Source organism: Sphaeramia orbicularis, chromosome 22, assembly GCF_902148855.1.
Source record: "Sphaeramia orbicularis chromosome 22, fSphaOr1.1, whole genome shotgun sequence".
Lineage (NCBI taxonomy): Eukaryota > Metazoa > Chordata > Actinopteri > Kurtiformes > Apogonidae > Sphaeramia > Sphaeramia orbicularis.
Genome location: NC_043978.1, coordinates 4,056,476 through 4,079,457, shown reverse-complemented (window position 1 = coordinate 4,079,457; position 22,982 = coordinate 4,056,476). Strand labels below are relative to the sequence as shown.

General features: G+C 43.7%; 2 pseudogenes; both read right to left on the bottom strand.

Moving 5' to 3' along the window:
- Positions 1–2,948: 2,948 nt before the first annotated feature.
- LOC115413875 (uncharacterized) lies at positions 2,949–8,300 on the bottom strand (annotated as a pseudogene).
- Positions 8,301–14,974: 6,674 nt separating this feature from the next.
- On the bottom strand, positions 14,975–17,349 carry LOC115413870 (uncharacterized; annotated as a pseudogene).
- Between the last annotated feature and the right edge of the window lie 5,633 nt (positions 17,350–22,982).

Genomic DNA, 22,982 nt, shown 5'->3' with positions numbered 1-22,982 from the left:
GATATTGATATTACTTGATCTGTGCACTTAGAGGCCTGTAGATCATAAACAAAACATTTTAAGATAAAAATGTGAATAATCTTTGAAAGAAAAGAGTTTTTCCAACAATTTGATATTTAATTTGTTGCTTAAATCCCAGAAATGTGTTATAAAGACTTGTTTGTAGAGTTTTTAACATGACTTTTTATGGAGGAAGTGTGGGTGTCTGTTAAATTCACTAAGAAACTACTTCACAACCAAACTGCTGTCAATCCATAACCATGCATCCTATCTCAGAAATGTTGTAGTGAATCTTCTGAACGTATCAGTGTGAAAACAAATGTGGGGGGAAAGTCAGAACTGAATAAGGTCGGTATGATTAAATCTCAAGGTATGTTATATTATGTTAGATTTTGTTTTCATGTCATTATCCATCACATAGAAGAATGACTGCCCCCAGCTTTCCTCCTCTATCAGTTCCATCTTATGACTATGATATCAGTAGAACTATTCACACCAGCGGAGGATTTAGATTAAAACACAGCTGGAATCCATGGATCTATGGCCAGGCTCCACCTCAGTCAGCAACCCCATGAAGACAGTGTCCTTGTGGAGCTGATGTGCTCTATATTTGTTTTAGTCTGACATTAAATGGCCTGACCTGTTGCCCTCTGGCAAACGCTACAGGTCCCTCAGACCAAGGACAAATAGATCCAGAGAGTTTCTTCCCAAGAGCTGTCAACACACTAAAGTGTAAAAATAAATAACTATGGTGTTTCTTTCTGTATGTGGTGAGGACAATCAAGGGAGACTTAATGGGCTGACAATGCCACCTGGATCTCAAGCCCAGGAAATAATAATTAATAATATTGAAGAAATTAATGTGGTTCTAATAATCCTATTTGCAGATTGTTTTGTGAGGAGCTCAAAAGAAACCTCACAAGTTTGTTCTGATTAAAGACAGAGATGTGTTGAAATCTACCAAATAATTTATTTGAATAATTTGAATGCAGTAAATCATAAAAAGTACTGGAACTGCTAAAAGAGGAAGAAAAATACAAAATGTGTCTTATACAAAAAACCACAACAATTTAAGCCAAAATATGATTTTATTACAAATAGATAAAAACCTCACACAGGAATCACTACCACAAATTTAAAATTAGCATTCCAACTGAAAAAAGTAAACTTGATAAAATGGGGGCCACAGGTGGGAGGCAGACTACACTGTGGGGTGCCCAGGAGTGCCACCAAATACCCACCTCAGTGCAGCACAGCAAACGTCACAGCAAACTTAAAGGTGCAGTCTAAAAATGTGTCCCAGTGTATTTTCTCGCAAACAAGTAGCGAGACCTCACTATTGTGCTTAACCCCTCAACCATGCGGCGACCAGCTCCCTGAACTAAGAAAACTGAAAACAGAATTAACAAAGAAATATCCCAATTTGTAAACAAAGAAAAATCAATGGCAAAACCAAACCCTGAATAAATCAACCAAGTGACAAGTTAAACTAATCAACAAAGCAACACAACATACAACAAACAAAGGCAAAACTAGAGCAACACAAAGGATTAACAAAGGATGAAACAGCAGCAGGTGAACCTTTTAAAACAAACAAACAAAAAAAAAAAAACAGAAATTAAACCAGTCTCACCTCCTTTAACAATGATGCCGGGGTCACCACCTACTAACCACCTCTACAGCAATGGAAGACCAGACAGTGGCTTCCCTGGCAGCAGCAGCCAGCTCTGACAGCAGAATGAGAGAGGGAGAGCACCCACAGCACAGGTGTTTTTATACACCTGTGTTAATTGGAGTGGTCAGGGGAGGAATGAAGCTTGAGCTACCTTCAGTCTACACAGCAGTGTTACTCACCACATGTACAATCACTCCTCTCAAGTGGATCCTCATATAATCACTTCCAAAAATGTGCAATAATCTTCTGTTTTGCAATAACAATTTACTCAGTGTTTATCAAAAATATAAATGCATTATCTTTATACAGACTTGAGTTCATAGATATGCATACTGTTAATGTTGTTCATAGATATACATACTGTTAATATTGTAAATATTGTGTCTATTCATATTTTGTCTTTTTTATGATTTATTCTACTTGGGACAACTCCTATCTTTTGTATAATTCTAAATTATATTTTCTTATTTTAGTTTTTGTAATGATATATTTGCTTTATTTTGTTTCTGAAGTATTGGTGTTTTATTAATATTTTTGCACTGACTGGAGTAGCACTCCTAATTTCATTGTACACACAATGACAATAAAGGCTGTTCTATGCTTATGTATTTGATAAACTACATACTTTATTGACAAATGTCTGCATGTCTATCATTTATATACCACTAATAATGATTATTTAATTAAGAATAACTATACTAATTAATATAAATAAGCCTATTATTATATGTAATGGGTAATGCTCTATTTTTTATTGGGTTTTTTTTTTGGTTTTTAAAGTTGATAAATGAAAAAAATGTCAAAATCATAAGTCCTTCATCACCACCACTACAAACTCATGATAAAAAGAAAAAGTTCTTTATACATCTCAGAATGCAGTAATGTACCATAAGCTATACCCCAGGTTGGATTTGGACCAGTGTACTGTATAATTAATAGTGTTGGAGAGACTTAAACTACATGTAGTTGAACTACATTTTGCTGTAACTTGCTGGTAATTAAACTACATTCATATTATTTGCCGCATCAAAGTAGTTCAAGCATTTTTTGGGTATAAATTGTATTTTTCTTAGTAGTTCTTCTCGGTTCAACTGGACTGGTTTAGCTCTTTTGAAAACTTTTCATCTCTCATCCAAGAGACTTCTTCAGTTTTAGTAACTGGCAGGGGAAACTGGACTTATAAACCTGCAGGGGGAGTGGTCTGCTGTAAAATGTTACTCCCAATTTATGTGTTAGGGTTGTAAGGGTGTGTGTATCCCAGGGGGTAGGGTCGTTAGTGGGTATTGTGTGTCAGTTTCAGGGTCGTTGACCGGATGGGTGGGTCACTGTTCAAATCCTTCGGGGGAGAGGGGGGGTGTTTGGTTTCAGGTGAGTCCAGGTGTGGAAGGTTGTTGGTTGAAAAGGGTTTGACAATGTTATTTAAAATGGTGTTACAGGTCTTTGATAAGTAGTGTCTCAGACCACCACCTCTGTTCAGGGAAGGATTTTCCACTGTCACAAAAAGGGCTTCTTATGCCACGTTTCCACTATGTGGAACTGGCTCAACTCGACTCAGCTCAGCTCAGCTCGGGTACCTGATACTATTCCTGGACCGTTTCCATTACAGGATACTACCAACTTTAGAGAACCTGGACATCATAGCGATGCAGCGCATTATTTCCATGTGGTTTGCTCAGAGAGTTGCTGATAAACTTGCTTGTTGCGTGTTGTCCCTTCAAGCTCATACTGTATTTTTACATCAGCCACCAAAGACTGAACCTCCTTGACCGACCATGGTGTAGTTTTGTGGGTTGTCATCATGTGGATTAACTTACTGCTATATTTGCTGTCAACTTCCACATCTGTTTTTTGCAAAATGGCAGGTCACAGAGACAACCCTCTGACCAATCAATGGTCTGCAGTGTTTACACGTCACATTTTAGTATTGTGTTCCCCACTCTTGGAACCTTGGTGGAGGTGATACCAAAAAACTAGTACTGGATACCAGATTCCAGGTCCTTTTTCATAATTGAAACGCAAAAAGGCTGAGTCGAGTCGAGCCGAGCCGAGCCGGTACCACATAGTGGAAATGAGGAATTTGACTCCTCTCTCAAACGATTTGTCTTCTCTGGCCAGTATTCTGATATTGCTGTCCTCGAAGGAGTGTCCTTTTTCTTCCAAGTGAAGATGGACTGCAGAGTCTTGGCCTAAGGTGGAGGCTCTCCTGTGTTGAGCCATGGGTTTATGGAGGGGTTGTTTGGTTTCTCTTAAGTATATGTCATACATTCCTTATTGCACTGAATGTCATAGACTATGTTGATTTGGTCCTCCCTAGTTAGCTTGTCCTTGTGATGTACCAGAGCTTGTCTCAGGGAGTTGGCGGGTTTGAAATATACCAGGATATTGCGCTGGTTGAAAATCCTTTGTAGTTTTTCAGAGACTCCCACTGTGTATGGAACGACAATGCCTTTTAATTTTTCTGGCTTTTCCTCTGTGTTGTTGGTGGGTTTTTCATTCCTAGGTTTGGCTTTAAGGAAGGCCCAGTTAGGGTAGCCACATGTCTTCAGTGCTTCTTTAACCTGCTGGTTTTCTCTCTTTCCTTCAGCCTCTGTAGAAATTTCTTTTACTCTGTGTTTGAGGGTTCTGATGACTCCCAGTTGGTGTTCCAGTGGGTGGTGACAATCAAAAAGAAGATATTGGTTGATTGGTTTTCTGTAAATTTGTATGGTTAATCCTCTGTCATTGTTGATGTGGATTTTGCAGTCCAGAAAGGGCAGGCTGTTGTTTTGGACGTCTTCCCGTGTGAACTTCATATTCTAGGCCACTGAGTCAATGTGTGCAGTGAAAATGTCCAGGTCTCCTTTCCTTATCTTGACTTAGGTGTCATCCATGTATCTAAACCAGTGAATGGGAACCGATCCTTTCTATGTACTCAGGGCCCTGCATTTCACTTCTTCAGTGTATATGTTGGCTACAATGGGGAACACTGGGGAGTCCATGGCGCAGCCTTACTTCTGTTTGCAGAAGTCTCCATTATACCTTAAGTATGTAGAACTCAAGCAGAAATCTAGCATTGAGGATATCTGTTCTGGGTTAAGGTTGATTCTGTTAGTGAGTATGTGGTCCTGTAAAAGTTGTCTTTTCACTGCCTGAACTGCTTCCTGTGTGGGAATGCAGGTGAAAAGTGAGGTGATATCACACGAAACCATGGTTTCATCTGGTTATTTTCTTGATCTTGTTGACAAAATCCTTTGAGTTTTGGACATAATGTGGTGTGTTTCCAACCAAAGGGGCCAAGATGGTCGCCAGGTGTTTTGCAGTGTTTTAGGTGACTGAGTTTATGCTGCTCACGATGGGTCTGAGGGGGGCTCCTTCACTCAAAAAAACAGAACATTGGATTTAAATAATAAGATAACATCAACCGGTCCCACAAAACTTTTTTATTTAAATTTTAAAAATACTAGATGACTAAATTTCAGCAAACCGTCTTAATTAAGTGCTACATCACACAGTTAAGTTGAATTTATTAAACATGTTGAATTTACTCAATATTGTTATGTTTAATTTAGTATACATCATTACATTGAATCAATTAAACACATTAAATTTACTACATATCATTTCATTGAATTTAATAAACATGTTGAATTTACTAAATGTCGTTATGTTAAATTTACTAAACATCATTATGTTCAATTTATTAAACACACTGAATTTACTAAATATCGTTATGTTTAATTTACTAAATATCATTGTGTTGAATTTATTAAGCACGCTGAATTTACTACATGCTGTTACGTTTAATTGCCTTAATATCAATATTGCAGCATAGGTGGAAGCTTGACAGGAAGTTAGCTCAGTGTCAGGTGTGAGCAGAAGTTACACTTATAATTTCACAGGCAAGGAAATCCAACATGGTATAATCACAACAGGATGGCCATTGCTCTGCCAATGGCTCTCACTCAGGGTGCAACTTTACAAATTACAAAAATACAGAAAAAATAAACAAAAAGTCCAATAAGCATTGCCATACACATATTAAGTCAAAACTAGTACTAACACAACAACCCCGCTGAATTCTTGAGCATAAAAATAACACATTTACAACATAGTACCCACTACCCATAATGCACTGCGGCAAACATGCCACATTATGTTGAATTTATTAAACACATTGAATTTACCAAATATCATTATGTTTAATTTACTAAACATCATTATGTTGAATTTATTAAACATTACATTGAATTTATGGTATTAATCATCATTGTGTTGAATTTAATAAACACTGGAGGACCTCAATAAATACCACGCATGTCAATTTACGTTACTCATGTTTTATTTATTTAAATTAAATTCAAAAAACAGGCAAGAAAGTGGCATGTGCCAAATGTGCCAAACACAGGTCCCGATTGCTTTGAGTGTGTCTGTCTGTGTCTCTGTGTATGTCTGCATGTCTCTGAAAATCGACGAAAAATCACAGGAGCACACGCCACAACAGGCCTTGCAGACAGGTGATGATCGTGCAGAAATGGCTGCTGAGCAGTGCGCATGTGTCAGGCGGACGGCAAACGCTTTGGGACAAACTTCATTTTTTAAGCGACTGCATTGACTAAATTGTATTAAACAGTATTGAAAATTCCCAAGACTTGTATTATTATTTAAATGTCATGTAACTCTCTTGTTTTTTTCACTAAAAATGAATTTATTAAATATTTTCAACATAAATACAATGCATAAGGATTACTCCATGGGTTTTCCATTTCTTTGAGTGTTCCTTGTGTATCTTGGGTAGTCCATAGATACAGGGGATGGATTCACCAAGGTAGAGTTTGTGGTAGAGTGGTCCATCAATGGCTTTTTCTTTCTCCAACTTTTGCAGGCCCTCTACAACTTTCTTTTTGTAGCTGCTTGTGGGGTCTCTTCTCAGTGTCTCATAGATGGTGGTATCATTGAGTAGGCTGGTCATCTTGTTGTTATACATACCTCTGAATGGGGGGTGGCACAGTGGTGCAGTGAATAGCACTGTTGCCTCACAGCATGCAGGTCCTGGGTTTGATTACAACACCAGGGATCTATGTGGAGTTTGCATGTTCTCCCTGTGTTTGTGTGGGTTCTCTTCAGGTTCTCCGGCTTCTTCCCACCATTCAAAAATATGCACTAACAAGTTAACTGGTCCAGCTGAAATTGCCCATAGATGTGAATGTGACAGTGATTGATTGTTCATCTCTATATGCCAGCCCTGTGATGAACTGGTGACACATCCAGGGTGTACCCTGCCTTTGCCCATAGGTAGCTGAAATGGCCTCTAAGGTGCACCAAGGTGCTGAACCCCTCACCACTCTGGTGATCATGTGGTTCATGTAAGCCTGAATAGTTCCAAACAAACCAAGCACTGTCATGTTCTTCTATGGGACAGACAGCAGTGAGTGTGTTATTGCATGGTAAATATCCAAATAAACCACACACAACCGTTGTGTCACTAGTGTATGTATTGTTGTGTCAGTTATTCCTTTGAGTATGCATGGACTGCATCTATTACTTTGAAAACTTACATTTTAGAGGGAAAGGTTTTTGTTAGCTTGGTTGGGCTACTTATGTGAGTGCTGCTAACATTACAAGTTCATTCATTCTGCATTTGTACTGTACTCATAACGACATATACAATTTACCTTTTTTTTTTTTTAATTGTCCTTTTATAGGACTGTGGTACAAGCAGAAAACAGTGGTTAGCTCTCTGAACACTGTTCACCTGCCAAGCTCTGCTCTCCTGGTAACACACATAATAGAGGGTATGCACGTAACGTCTCCGCTAGTGGAAGTCACCGCGGTTATGCCCACTGAGAGGCAGAAAGAGGGAGAGGAATGGCAACGCTGGCTTCAATACTGTATAAACTTAAGAACAATATTTAATAAAAAATGAGGAAGAGCTGTTGTGCGACTGATTGTATGAACAGGTTTGAAAAAAAGTTGGAGCTATCGTTTTACAGACACAAAAAGAAGAGTGAAGTAGATGTTTCATGTCAGGTAACATTAATTTATGCTGTATTTTGGGGTAAAATCATACCCTAAATTACATATTGTTTTGGCTAAGTAAAGCTCTTGTAAAGCTCTTGGTTTAGCAAAGCTCTTGGTTTCATGATTGGATCTTTCATGGTTTTTTTGTCTTCATTTTGTGATTATGAACCTTGTGCTCCTACATGATTTATAAACTAACTTAAACTAAGGCTAACCTAGTTTTTCAAATAAGGAGGTACTCCAGCATAAAGCTACAACAGCGTATTAGGGCCACATAAGAAAATAAAAACGCATGTCACTATGAGTATAAAGTCATAAAATATCAATATAAAACCCATAATTTTATAATAATAAAGTCGAATACAAAAAGAATCACAATGTTATGAAAATAAAGTCGTAGTAATATAAAAAACTCATAATTTAACAGGCCCTCCCTCACAAGTCGGAGCTTGTGAGGGAGGTTGAGAGATACCGTCTGGATATAGTCGGGCTCACCTCCACACACAGCTTGGGCTCTGGAACCCAACCCCTTGAGAGGGACTGGACTCTCCACTTCTCTGGCATTGCCCGCAGTGAGAGGCGGTGGGCTGGCGTGGGCTTGCTCATAGCCCCTCAGCTCAGCCGCCATGTGTTCACCCCAGTGAACGAGAGAGTCACGTCCCTGCACCTTCAGGTCAGGGACAGGTACCTCACTGTTGTCTCGGCCTACGGGCCGAACAGCAATGCAGAGTACCCGGCCTTCTTGGAGTCCTTGTGAGGGGTGCTGGATGGTGCTCCGACTGGGGACTCCATTGTTCTCCTGGGTGACTTCAGCGCTCACGTGGGCAACGACAGTGAGACCTGGAAGGGGGTGATGGGGAAAAACGGCCTCCCCGATCTGAACCCGAGTGGTGTTTTGTTATTGGACTTCTGTGCTAGTCACAGTTTGTCCATAACGAACACCATGTTCAAACACAGGAATGTCCACAAGTGCACTTGGCACTAGGACACCCTAGGTCGGAGGTCGATGATTGACTTTGTAGTCGTGTCATCAGACCTCCGACCGCATGCTTTGCACACTCGGGTGAGGAGAGGAGCAGAGCTGTCAACCGATCACCACCTGGTGGTGAGTTGGATCCACTGGCAAAGGAGGAAGCCGGACAGACTCGGCAGGCCCAAACATGTTGTGAGGGTCTGTTGGGAACGTCTGGCAGAGCCCGATGTCAGTGAGGTCTTTAACTCTCACCTCCAGGAGAGCTTCTCCCAGATCCCAGGGGAGGTTGGGGACATTGAGTCCGAGTGGACCATGTTCTCCACCTCCATTGTCAAAGTGGCTGCTCGGAGCTGTGGCTGCAGGGTCTCCAGTGCCTGTCGTGGCGGCAATCCCTGAACCCGGTGGTGGACCCTGGAAGTAAGGGATGCCGTCAAGCTGAAGAAAGAGTCTTATCGAGCCTTGTTGGCTTGTGGGACTCCTGAGGCAGCTGATGGGTACCGGAAGGCCAAGCGTGCTGCAGCCCGAGTGGTTGTGGAGGCAAAAACTCGGGTCTGGGTGGAGTTTGGGGAGGCCATGGAGGAGGACTATCAGTCGGCCTCGAGGAAATTCTGGCAAACCATCCGGCGCCTCAGGAGGGGAAAGCAGTGCACCACCAACACTGTTTACAGTGGAAGTGGGGAGTTGCTGACCTCGACTTGGGATGTTGTCAGACGGTGGAAGGAATACTTCGAGGATCTCCTCAATCCCACTGCCACGTCTTCCATGGAGGAAGCAGAGGCTGAGGTCTCAGAGGTGGACTCATCCATCACCCAAGCTTAAGTCACCGAGGTGGTTGGCAAGCTCCTTGGTGGCAGGGCACTGGGGGTGGATGAGATTCACCCTGAGTACCTTAAGTCTCTGGATGTGCAGGGACTGCCTTGGCTGACATGTCTCTGTGACATTGCGTGGCAGTTGGGAACAGTACCTCTGGATTGGCAGACCGGGGTGGTGGTCCCCCTTTTTAAGAAGGGGGACTGGAGGATGTGCTCCAACTACAGGGGGATCACACTCCTCAGCGTCCCGGGGAAAGTCTATTCCAGGGTACTGGAGAGGAGGATCCGACCGATAGTTGAACCTCGGATCAAGGAGGAACAATGCAGTTTTCATCCTGGTCGCGGAACACTGGACCAGCTCTATTCCCTCCACTGGGTGCTCAAGGGTTCATGGGAGTTCGCCCAACCAGTCCACATGTGTTTTGTGGATTTGGAGAAGGCATTTGACCGTGTCCCTCGTGAAATCCTGTGGGGGGTGCTTCGAAAGTATGGGGTCCGGGGCCCTCTGTTAAGTCAGGTCCTTGTATGACCGAAGCAGGAGCCTGGTTCGCATTGCCAGGAGTAAGTCAGACCTGTTCTAGGTGCATGTTGGACTCCGGCAGGGCTGCCCTTTGTCACCGGTTCTGTTCATAATTTTTATGGACAGAATTTCTAGGTGCAGCCAGGGGCCGAAGGGGGTCTGGTTTGGGGACCACAGGATTTCATCTCTGCTTTTTGCAGATGATGTTGTCCTGTTGGCCTCATCGAGCCTGGACCTTCAGTGTGCCCTGGGGCAGTTTGCAGCCGAGCGTGAAGCGAGCGGGATGAGGATCAGTACCTCCAAATCCGAGGCCATGGTTCTCGACCAGAAAAAGGTGGTCTGCCCTCTCCAGGTAGGTGGGGAGCCCCTGCCCCAAGTGGAGGAGTTTAAGTATCTTGGGGTCTTGTTCAAGAGCGGGGGAAGAATGGAGCGTGAGATTGACAGACGGATCGGTGCAGCGTCTGCAGTGATGCGGTCGCTGTACCGGTCAGTTGTGGTGAAGAAGGAGCTGAGCCAAGACGCGAAGCTCTCAATTTACTGGTCAATCTACGTTCCTACCCTCACCTATGGTCATGAGCTTTGGGTCATGACCGAAAGGACAAGATTCCGGATACAAGCAGTCGAAATGAGCTTCCTCCGTAAGGTGGCTGGGCGCACTCTTAGAGATAGGGTGAGGAGCTCAGTCACCAGGGAGGAGCTCGGAGTAGAACTGCTGCTCCTCCGCGTCGAGAGGGGCCAGCTGAGGTGGCTCGGGCATCTGTTTCAGATGCCTCCTGGACGCCTCCCTGGGGAGGTGTTCCGGGCATGTCCCACCAGGAGGAGACCTTGGGGAAGCCCAGGACACACTGGAGAGACTATGTCTCTCAGCTGGCCTGGGAACGCCTCGGGGTCCCCCCGGAAGAGCTGGAGGATGTGTCTGGGGAGAGGGAAGTCTGGGCATCCCTGATTAGACTGTTGCCCCCATGACCCAGCCCCGGATAAAGCGGAGGATAATGAATGAATAAATGAATGTCATTTGTTCATGAGATGAAGGTCATCATATTACGACAATAAAGCCATAATATTACAAGAATAATGTTGTAATTTAAAAACAGGAGGGAAATATATCATAATTTACAAGAACAAAGTCATACCCTGCTCATACAAAGCAGTAGTGTCTGTGTTGTGTAAAGTACTTGATATTAACTAGACGTAAATCTCTTCTGTACCAGTAGATCATGCATATATTCACTGGGGTCAGTGCATGGTCTACTGTAAATGGACTTTGGATCAGTTGGTTCTAGACCCTAATTTTAGCCCCTGGTTGTCAGTAATGATGAAACGATGTATATTTGCTTCAGGTAAAAATAGCGATGATCCCCTACACTCTGGATGTCTGGATGCATGATTTCGGGCCACATGTCAGTGGTCAAGTGGTTCATGGACCACTTGTTCTTTGGTAGCTCGTACGGATCCATGTCGAGTCCAACTGTCCTTAATTTAATTTCATATTTCACATTTTCCCGGTCTTGCTGTGTTTACTGCTATACTCCATCATGTTGAGCAGGTTGGTTTTTGCCACTCAGTCTGACTTAGAGGGGCATGGCCCTCTAAGGCCCTGGCCCCGATGCTGTATAGAGGGGGAAACCCTCTATACGGCGTTAACCAGCGGATAGCATAACTTAGTATGCTAGCATTAGCGTGGATGCTAAACTCATTAAAAACTCCACATTAGGAAAGTCAAAATTCAACAAAATTCTCAAAGGGTCCCTTAATTAAAAAAAAAAAAAAAAAAAAAAAAAGGGTCCCTTAATTAACGTGAGTTAATAAATTATTAAGCATTAATTTACTGTTTAATAATGTTTTAACAATCATTATCATGTATTACTCAGTATTTGGTTGCATATTAGTTTATGTATTAATAAGCAGTTATTGTTTACTACTCAAAGTTAGTTAATAAATTATTAAACTTTAATTACAGCTGAATAATGAAATTAGTTATCACTTATGCACTACTCAGCATTAATTAACTCATTGTTGATATATTAGTAAGACATTAATAATGTCTCTAGTAATCATTTACTAATGGAGTGCATTGTGGGAAGAGGAGGTTTGCAGCCTGGCAGCAGCAGTGCAACCATATGGCTGCAGAAATGCAGAAACAGAGGGAAACACTGGAGGGAAATGCTAGAGGGAAGTGGAGTTCCAGCCGTTTCCGCGTAGTGTTTGTTGCAGCTGCCACTACTAGGCAGCTGCGCGAACCTCCACTTCCCACAGTTCACGTCGCAACAAAATTCCAAAGATGCCCGAGTTTACCTACCGGCTCTGTTTGTAAACAAATGGTTTGTTTATGGTGGAGTACACTTCAAAATTGTTCACCATGAGGGAAGAGATTCAGGTGAGTAATCACAGAAAGACTTAACAAATTCGTGATACTTAGGCTATGACTGGAGTTTGACAGATTTGATGAAAAATTGGTGACAAAAGTCTTCCGCAGCTTTAATGTTCAGAAAGCTTCCTATGGCATCAAACGATATGATTCATACAGTAGTACATCGTGGTCAGTGTGGTTTGTGTGACATTTTGTGCAGCTCAGCTCATTAGTTTGACAGGTGTTGGTGTGACATATGTAATGAGACAGGATTGTAATGTTTCATGTTAATTTTTAATTATTCATTAATGCTTTAACCAATGTCAAACAATCCTTTCACCTTTGGTATGTTTAATCCATTCCAGAGTTATATTGAAAATGTTTTAATATAATTGATAGAACATTTCTTTGTCTGCTTGCCTATTTGTGTGTTTCTGTCCCTAGAGAGTAAAATAAATGGTCCACATAAAGAAGTTCAGTTTAGTTGATTTATTTCATTCATAAGATAAAATAATCTGCTTCTATGTGAGAGCAAACAGACCACATCAGGAGCAGAAAGAACAATCTTAGATTTTCTGCCTCTTCAACAAAATATGTAATGTAATTACTGCTGCAATTCCCCATCTACAAAAACAAGAAAAAAAATCTAACAATTTTTAAACAGCCAAGCACTATAGAAACATTATAATATAATCTATATAAATAATAAACAGCACTTTAGATCATAGATAAACATGCAACATACACATAAATTTACCAAGTTTTCACATACCAACACTTAACTAAAACTTAAATTTTTATGTAAGTAACAGAGCAGTACAAAACAATACAACTAGACTCCTTTAAACATTTCCATTACCGTCCTGGATTATACTGGTGTTCCTCATCCTTGCATTTATTGAAAAACTGGGTTTTATATATTCCTTTAAGATGATTTATGTTTTACTTGCTTTAATTCATCTGTTAGACCATTTCATAATTTAACCCCTTTAACTGAAACACAATATAGAAAAGCAGAAAGAGAAATAAGTAAATGTAAAAGTGGAGACAATAGAGAACAAATTGACATAGACCTCTGCAAATATAATTATCAATAAATAAATCCATTGGTTCATTTTCAGAAACTAATCAATTCATGTTTTTCTGTGGGCTGGAGTTCTCACGCTGACGAATACATCTGTTTCACAGCAGAAATTTTGGCTTGTCTCAGTAGGAAAAACACAAGATTCTAATTACATTAATGATGGACTGCAAGAACATAGACGATAATTTCTCACAACTGTTTAGTGACATGTTTTAAATTAATAAGGAAAGGGAGACTAGTTTGTGCCTGAGCTTGTTGGAACATAAAAAGTACCTAATTAAAGGTAACCATGGAACATTTACTCACACCTCAACCTTGGCCCCTTGTCTTTGCTCACGAATAAGGAGAGTGATGGTTGAGTGGGCAGGAGCAATATGTGTGAAAGGAGAAAAATACGATTTTATTTGCTGATCGTTCCATGGTGACTGTGTTGTAACATGTACCCACACCTTTGAAAAACTCTATTGGAATGTTCACAAGAAAACTCTGAATGCAACCTCACCACATTATGATTACTGCAGCAAGACAAAAGAGCATCATTAGCTACAGCTGCTTTGTTCTGCCCTCATGCTGTTAGATGCTGTTTTTGATGAGCAAGAAATGACCAAAATCAGCAGAGATACTGTATTCAGCCAGTGAAGAAGTCAAGTCAGTAACATGTGTTTGCTGGGGTGTAAATAGAAGAGAAGATTAGGAGAGAGAAGGTCAGAGGAGAGGAGGAGCAGAGAGGAGGTCAGAGAGGAGAAGGAGCTCAGTGTATCCTGATGAGTCTCCCAGCAGTCTGTCATATCAGTCCCCGGACTCTTGCTTGTTTTGTCTGTCTTGTCTGTTATTTCCTGTTTTATTTTGTTAAGTTCTCCTCGTGTCATGTCTGGTGTCTTTGCTTCCCTTCCCTGATTGTGTCACCTGTGTGATTACCTGTCCCCGCCCTGATTTGTTCCACCTGTGTCTCATTGTCTTCCCTCCCTCCTGTGTATATCAGCCCTGTGTTTTCCCCTGTCCTGTGCCAGTTCGTATTCCTCCTTTTTTGGTGTGTCTACTTACCAGCGTTCTTCAGATCCTGTTTGTTTGCCTGCCTGTCTGTTTCCGACCCGGATTGTTCCTCAACTCCTGAGATTTGCCTGACCCCCTGTCTGTACTTCAGCCTGATCAGCCACTCCCGTGTTCGACCTTTTTGCCCGGATTCATGGTACGTGATTCTGCATTTTCCCCTATGTACTGTTGCCTGTCTGCTAGTCTCCCTGTGTATGACCTGGACTGTCCCCTGACGCTCCTCTGCTTTTATCTAGTCGGGTTCCCCTCGTGTGCTCCCGACCCGGGCCGTGGGTTTCCTCCTTTGGATTCGGACGTCGTGACGAATCCGCGGAGACAATACGCTGAGGACTCACCCAAAATCTTTTTGTGTGAACTGTATTCCCTGTCTGTGTTTAATAAACACAACTTAATTGTATTTTTTGTCTGCTGGTCGTGCTTTTGGGTCCAGACATCGTACTTCCAGTCCTAACACAGTCTAAGCCTATAGCAGCAGAACTAAGAGCAGCTTCAGCCACCCTAACTACAAACTTAATCTGTAAGGAAAATATTTAGTCTACTCTTAAACATAGAGGTGGGGTCTGCCTCCCAGACCGAAGTAGGGAGGTGGTTCCACAATAGTGGAGCTTGATAGCCGAAGGCTTTGGCTCCTGTCCTACTTTTGGAGATTCTAGGGAGCACCAGTAAGCCTGCATGTTCAGACTTAATTGCTCTAGATAGATTGTATAGAACTAAAAGTTCTTTCAGATAAGTAGGTGCCTAGCCATGAAGGGCTTTGTAAGTGAGGAGGAGTATTTTAAAGTCTATCCTAGCTTTTACAGGGCGCTAGTGTAGAGAAGCCAACACAGGAGGAATATGGTCTTTGATACTGGTTTCTAGTCAGTACACGGGCAGCAGCATTCTGGATTATTTAAAGGGTCTTTAAGGACTTTTTGGGACAGCCTGAGAGAAGTGAGTTACAATAATCTAGTCTGGATGAAATTAAAACATGGACTAATTTTTCTGCATCATTTTGTGTTAAAATATGCCTGATTTTAGCAATATTGCACTGGTTTCCTGTCGCTCAGAGAATAGACCTTCAAACAGCTCTGCTCATTTATAAGTGTCTCCATGGTCTAGCACAAAAGTACATCTGTGATATGTTGGTCCCATATGAACCATGTCAGACCCTGAGAACCTCAGGGACTTGTCTTTTGCTGGTACCCAGAGTCAGGACTAAACAGGGTGAAGCTGCATTTCAGTTCTATGCAGCTAAACTCTGGAACAGTCTTCGTGATGACGTGAGACAGGCCTCTACTGTGACAATGTTTAAGTCCAGGCTGAAAACAGCTCTGTTCAACTGTGCATATAACAACTGAAAGGGTTCTATCTGCACTCTTCTCGTTTACTTTGTTTTAATTGATTATTATTTGTTTAATTGATTATATTTTAATTATAATTGTGTGTTATTAATCTGTCTCTTTCCATTTTTATAAAGCACAGTGAATTGCCCCGTGTATGAATTGTGCTATACAAATAAATCTGCCTTGCCTTGCCTATTGTGCAGATGGAAAAAGGCAGTTCTAGAAATCTGTTTTATGTGTGAGTTAAATGATATATCCTGATTAAAAAAAAAAAAAAGGCCTAGATTCCTCACAGTGGTTCTAGGATCCAGGGTAATAATAATAATAATAATAATAATACTACATTTTATTTATAAGTGCCTTTCAAGACACCCAAGGACACTGTACAACAAGATAAAACAAACAATCCATAAAATACGAAGAAATAAACAGATTAAAACAAATAATTACTATATATAGAAATGAAGTTGTAGAATGGACACCATCCATGTCAACTCCTTTGCTGGACACTGCATCCCCAACAGTTTTTGGGCCGAGCACAATGACTTCAGGTTTGTCTGAGTTTAAAGGTGGGGTCTGGGATGTTTTCCTGAAGCATTTTTTACTATATTGCTTAAAATCCCCTTCACACCCAAATTACAACTAATTAATTAAATGCCCTAACACAAAAAAAAAAAAAAAATTAGTCATCTGTGGAATGAACAGGACTGAAAAAACACCATCCAAACATTTTGAGTGCCCACTCAAAATGATTGAACAGTGATATGTCTATCAAGCTCAACTGCCATTCACCCCCCCCCCCCCGCGTGTACCCCTCTTCAAGCATGACTCATGCGTTCTCAGAGGTTTGAAGTGCTTGTACAGGAAATGCAGCCAGAGCCAGAGCTTGGCTATATTACCTATATTAGGATGGAAAGTTCACAGGCAAACTGTTTTGTCACTAACATAAATCAGTAGTAAATCTAACATTAGTCACATAGGTGTGAACTGGAGCTGTTCTGTAAGAGCGGGGGAGTTGGAGGAGACTGAATGAGGTATGCATGGATCCGCGAGCCGGAGCCTCAGCCGGGGTCGGAGCTGGGGCTGAGGCCATAGCTGGCATCGGAGCCCGAGCCGCGGACAGAGCCTCAGCCGGGGTCGGGGCCGTAGCTGCCATCGGAGCCCGAGTTGGGACCGTACGGGATGAAGCTGGGGACGAAGCCAGAGCCTCAGCTGGTGAATTGTTGCTGTGCAGCGCTCGTGAACCCTCATGAACAAGCATTGCGTGTGCCAGTACTCTGGAGGCATGGCTTCGGGGGGATGTCTGAAGAAAGGGGTTTGGACTTTTGAACTGAATATTTTCAAAATGTAGCTTGCTCAAATCGTTTTTCTAAGATCTCGGACCCCACCTTTAACAGCAGAAAGTTTTTGGTCATCCAGTCTTTAATATCTTTAATGCACTCCTGTAGTTTAGGTAGCTAAATTGGTTTCAACAGGTTTAATGGATAAATTTAATTGGGTATCATCAGCATAACAATGAAAGTTGCCGGAGTATTTTATTATTAAGTTACCTAAAGGAAGCATGGATAAGATAAACAGAATTGGTCCAAGAACTGCGCCTTGAGAAACTCCATAACTAACTCGAGTGCGCTGAGAGGATTCAATTATAGAAACCATCAACACTATACAAACAAAACAAAAAAATATTAAGGCGTGGCTTTATCCTACAGAAAGAGAGGGAGACATTTGGCATATTGAGAGTTAATACCATTATTACCAAAGAAAGAAACCCACTTAAGATGACTTCAAACCTTGACACTACAACTGCAACTGTGCCACGTACATCATCTGTAGCAGTTCAGAATCAATATTTATCTAATAACATGACAAAAACATACAAAATTTAAATAAAAAACATCATAGCCTACTTACCCAAGATATTCATTATTTATACACCAAGAACAAACTCCCTTCTTTGTGACAGAAAACTTCAGTGACTCTGTCATAGAGGTGATCTGTGTGTTTCATCCATCCATCCATTCTCTTCCGCTTATCCGGGGCCGGGTCACAGGGGTAACAATCTAAGCAGGGATGCCCAGACTTCCCTCTCCCCAGACACCTCCCCCAGCTCTTCCGGGGGGATCCCGAGGCGTTCCCAGGCCAGCCGAGAGACATAGTCTCTCCAACGTGTCCTGGGTCTTCCCCGAGGTCTCCTCCCAGTGGGACATGCCCGGAACACCTCCCCAGGGAGGCGTCCAGGAGGCATCCGAAACAGATGCCCGAGCCACCTCAGCTGGCCCCTCTCGACGCGGAGGAGCAGCGGCTCTACTCTGAGCTCCTCCCTGGTGACTGAGCTCCTCACCCTATCCCTAAGGGTGCCACCCGACGGAGGAAACTCATTTCGACCGCTTGTATCCGGGATCTTGTCCTTTCGGTCATGACCCAAAGCTCATGACCATAGGTGAGGGTAGGAACGTAGATTGACCGGTAAATTGAGAGCTTCGCCTCTCGGCTCAGCTCCTTCTTTACCACAACCGACCGGTACAGCGACCGCATCACTGCAGACGCTGCACCGATCCGTCTGTCAATCTCACGCTCCATCCTTCCCTCACTCGTGAACAAGACCCCGAGATACTTAAACTCCTCCACTTGGGGCAAAGACTCCCCACCGACCCGGAGAGGGCAAACCACCTTTTTCCGGTCGAGAACCATGGCCTCGGATTTGGAGGTGCTGATCCTCATCCCGCTCGCTTCACACTTGGCTGCAAACCGCCCCAGTGCACGCTGAAGGTCCAGGTTCGATGAGGCCAACAGGACATCATCATCCGCAAAAAGCAGAGATGAAATCCTGTGGTCCCCAAACCGGACCCCCTCCGGCCCTTGGCTGCGCCTAGAAATTCTGTCCATAAAAATCATGAACAGAACCGGTGACAAAGGGCAGCCCTGCCGGAGTCCAACATGCACCTGGAACAGGTCTGACTTACTGCCGGCAATGCGAACCAGGCTCCTGCTTCGGTCATACAAGGACCGGACTGCCCTTAGCAAAGGGCCCCGGACCCCATACTCCCGAAGCACCCCCCACAAGATACCATGAGGGACACGGTCGAACGCCTTCTCCAGATCCACAAAACACATGTGGACTGGTTGGGCGAACTCCCATGAACCCTCGAGCACCCGATGGAGAGTATAGAGCTGGTCCAGCGTTCCATGACCAGGACGAAAACCGCATTGTTCCTCCTGGATCCGAGGTTCGACTATCGGTCGGATCCTCCTCCCCAGTACCCTGGAATAGACTTTCCCCGGGAGGCTGAGGAGTGTGATCCCCCTATAGTTGGAGCACATCCTCCGGTCCCCTTTCTTAAAAAGGGGAACCACCACCCCGGTCTGCCAATCCAGAGGTACTGTCCCCGACCACCACGCGATGTTACAGAGATGTGTCAACCAAGACAGTCCCTGCACATCCAGAGACTTAAGGTACTCAGGGCAAATCTCATCCACCCCCGGTGCCCTGCCACCGAGGAGCTTGCCAACCACCTCGGTGACTTCAGCTTGGGTGATGGACGAGTCCACCTCTGAGACCTCAGCCTCTGCTTCTTCTATGGAAGACGTGGCAGTGGGATTGAGGAGATCCTCGAAGTATTCCTTCCACCGCCCGACAACATCCCCAGTCGAGGTCAGCAGCTCCCCACTTCCACTGTAAACAGTGTTGGTGGCGCACTGCTTTCCCCTCCTGAGGCGCCGGATGGTTTGCCAGAATTTCCTCGAGGCCGACCGATAGTCCTCCTCCATGGCCTCCCCAAACTCCATCCAGACCCGAGTTTTTGCCTCCACAACCGCCTGGGCTGCAGCACGCTTGGCCTTCTGGTACCCATCAGCTGCCTCGGGAGTCCCACGGGCCAACAAGGCCCGATAAGACTCCTTCTTCAGCTTGACGGCATCCCTTACTTCCGGGGTCCACCACCGGGTTCGGGGATTGCCACCACGACAGGCACCGGAGACCTTGCGACCACAACTCCGAGCAGCCGCTTCGACAATGGAGGTGGAGAATATGGTCCACTCGGACTCAATGTCCCCAGCCTCCCCCGGGATCTGGGAGAAGCTCTCCCGGAGGTGGGAGTTGAAAACCACACTGAGATCGGGTTCCGCCAGACGTTCCCAACAGACCCTCACAACATGTTTGGGCCTGCCGAGTCGGTCCAGTTTCCTCCTTCGCCAGCGGATCCAACTCACCACTAGGTGGTGATCGGTTGACAGCTCTGCCCCTCTCTTCACCCGAGTGTCCAAAACACGCGGCCGGAGGTCTGATGATACGACAATGAAGTCGATCATCGACCTCCGGCCTAGGGTGTTCTGGTGCCAAGTGTGCTTATGGACATCCCTGTGTTGGAACATGGTGTTCGTTATGGACAAACTGTGACTAGCACAGAAGTCCAATAACAAAACACCACTCAGGTTCAGATCAGGGAGGCCGTTCCTCCCCATCACCCCCCTCCAGGTCTCACTGTCGTTGCCCACGTGGGCATTGAAGTCGCCCAGGAGAACAATGGAGTCCCCAGTCGGAGCACCATCCAGCACCCCTCCCAGAGACTCCAAGAAGGCTGGGTACTCTGCACTGCTGTTCGGCCCGTAGGCCGAAACAACAATGAGGCACCTGTCCCCGACCCGAAGGCGTAGGGACGCGACCCTCTCGTTCACCAGGGTGAACTCCAACACATGGCAGCTGAGCTGAGGGGCTATGAGTAAGCCCACACCAGCCCGCCACCTCTCACCGCGGGCAACGCCAGAGAAGTGGAGAGTCCAGCCCCTTTCGAGGGGTTGGGTTCCAGAGCCCAAGCTTGTGTGTGGAGGTGAGCCCGACTATATCTAGACGGTATCTCTCAACCTCCCTCACAAGCTCTGGCTCCTTCCCCCCCAGCGAAGTGACATTCCATGTCCCAAGAGCTAGACTCCGTGTCCGGGGATCGGGTTGTCGGGCTCCCTGCCTTTGACTGTCACCCAATCCACACTGCACCCGGCCCCTATGATTCCCTCGATGGGTGGTGAGTCCGTCGGAGGGTGGGCCCACGTCGCTCTTTCGGGCTGGGCCCGGCCGGACCCCGTGGGCATAGGCCCGACCACCAGGCGCTCGCATACGAGCCCCAACCCCAGGCCTGGCTCCAGGGTGGGGCCCCGGCTGCGCCGTACCGGGCGACGTCACGTACTTTAGATGTTTCTTTTTCATAGGGGCCTCTGAACTGCTCTTAGTCTGGCCCGTCACTGTGTGTTTCAGTTCCATCAAAGTCCTTTTTTATGTCCATGGAGGCAAAGGCTGAGAGTCTCCTCTGTCCAGTCGTATTCCTGACATAAGTTTCTGTTCTCTTGAGAGCAGAGAATGTACGTTAAACATGCTAGCTAGCATCAGGATTGGCTGACCTCACCTCACTATGTCCAGCTTTTCTGGAAAAGTCTGCTTGGAAAATTGATTTTTAAGTATGTCCAAGACCACATCATTTTCCTCTCCTCTATCAGCCATTGTGGATGTAAAAAAGTTCTACCTCAAATGTATTAATAGTTCAATTAAGTTGAATCAAAATTAGATTTATTGGCATGAATCATAAGCAATATTGCCAAAGCTATATCAAATTTAGTTTTGCTCTTACCATCCAATCAGAGGAAGGAAAATGGTAACGACATTGGGGGTCAGCTAGCTGGTATCTGATTGATTAAAGAAATAGTCTTGATGCTATGCAGTTTAAGTTATGTGGGTCGGCACTACTGACTTTGAAGGCCCTGGGCGGATTACATTAACCCTGGCAACAAATAGAGACTGAAATCTGATTGGACAAAATATCTAGCATCCACATACACGTACTGGAAGCAGTGCAGCCAAGAGAAATGCTAAGTAATGAAAAGAATAGTCTATTAGGAATAAATTAATACAATTTCATAGAACAAATATTAGAATTTAGGTTGCAAATGTAGGTCAGTGTTTCTGATGATGTTTTGGGCCAGCCGAGAAGGCCTTGCTGGCCTTGGCGGCCCACTACTGTTCAATACTATTATGGTCCACATCAGGTTTTGCAGCTTACTCGCCCTCCCTCAGCCCACGCCTGCAACCACTTGCACACCTGCAGTTCATCAGTTGATGAGCATGCCATACTAGCATCCCATTGTCTCCTGTCTTTGTCAGATTGTGGCTTTCATTCCGAAAGAAGACTTCAGACCCTCAAGTCTGTCCCATCCATGCTGCCTGAGACTTTAGTAAGTGTAATCTGGAAATTTCTGTGTTCCAAGGCTGAGTTATAGATGTGGTTTTTGTGACAAAGATTCCTGAGTTTTCTTGTATCCAGTTAAAGATATTTTTGTGAAGACGTTTGTTTTTATTTTATTTTTGTTTATTTGACATTAAAAATAAATATAATCAAACTGATTGCACTGTGCATCTAAGTCCTTACCCTCACCCCATCACAGATACGTACCAAGTCAGGACACTGAAAATAATTTTGTGACATCAATAAAACCCCTCTCCATCTCCTGAGACACATAAATCTATTATGTTTCATTACTGTTTACCAATAGGCCTGTTGTCACAAATTTAACTCATTACCCAAATCTTTATCTATTTTATGGGCTACAATCAAATTAACGATCTCCACTTAATCCACAAGTAGTACATTTTTAATACACAAAAATTCAGGCGTTAAGAGGTTAATAATGTGTAAATGTTAAAGTTTTTACATCTAACTAATATCCTAATAACCACAACCATTTATAAATCGTTTATATGAGAACCTGTTTTTTTTTTTTTTTTTTTAAGTGTAACCTATAATAAAAACACAATTCTGTGAACATCTCTCTATCCAAATGGATGATTTCTATGTCTGTGAGATGTCATTAAATCTTTTCATCTCTTATACCTTACATACTGCTTTACACAAACAGTATTTTTGTGGTTTGCAAACATCCAGAACTGTCTAAATCCACAATGCACCAGTTCTCTCAACTTAAACACACACAATCTTGCGTATTTATGATCAGTGCAATGCATTAAAGGGGAAATTTGACTTCTCTGCCAAAATTACACTAGGCTTTAGCTAAGATTCAGTTCCTTTTACACCACTCCTTTTGTGCTCTTTTTGGCAGAGAAGTCAAATTTCCCCTTTAACGCATTGCACTCATCATAAATACACAAGATTGTGTGTATTTAAACCCACAATGCACCAGCTCCCCCAACTTAG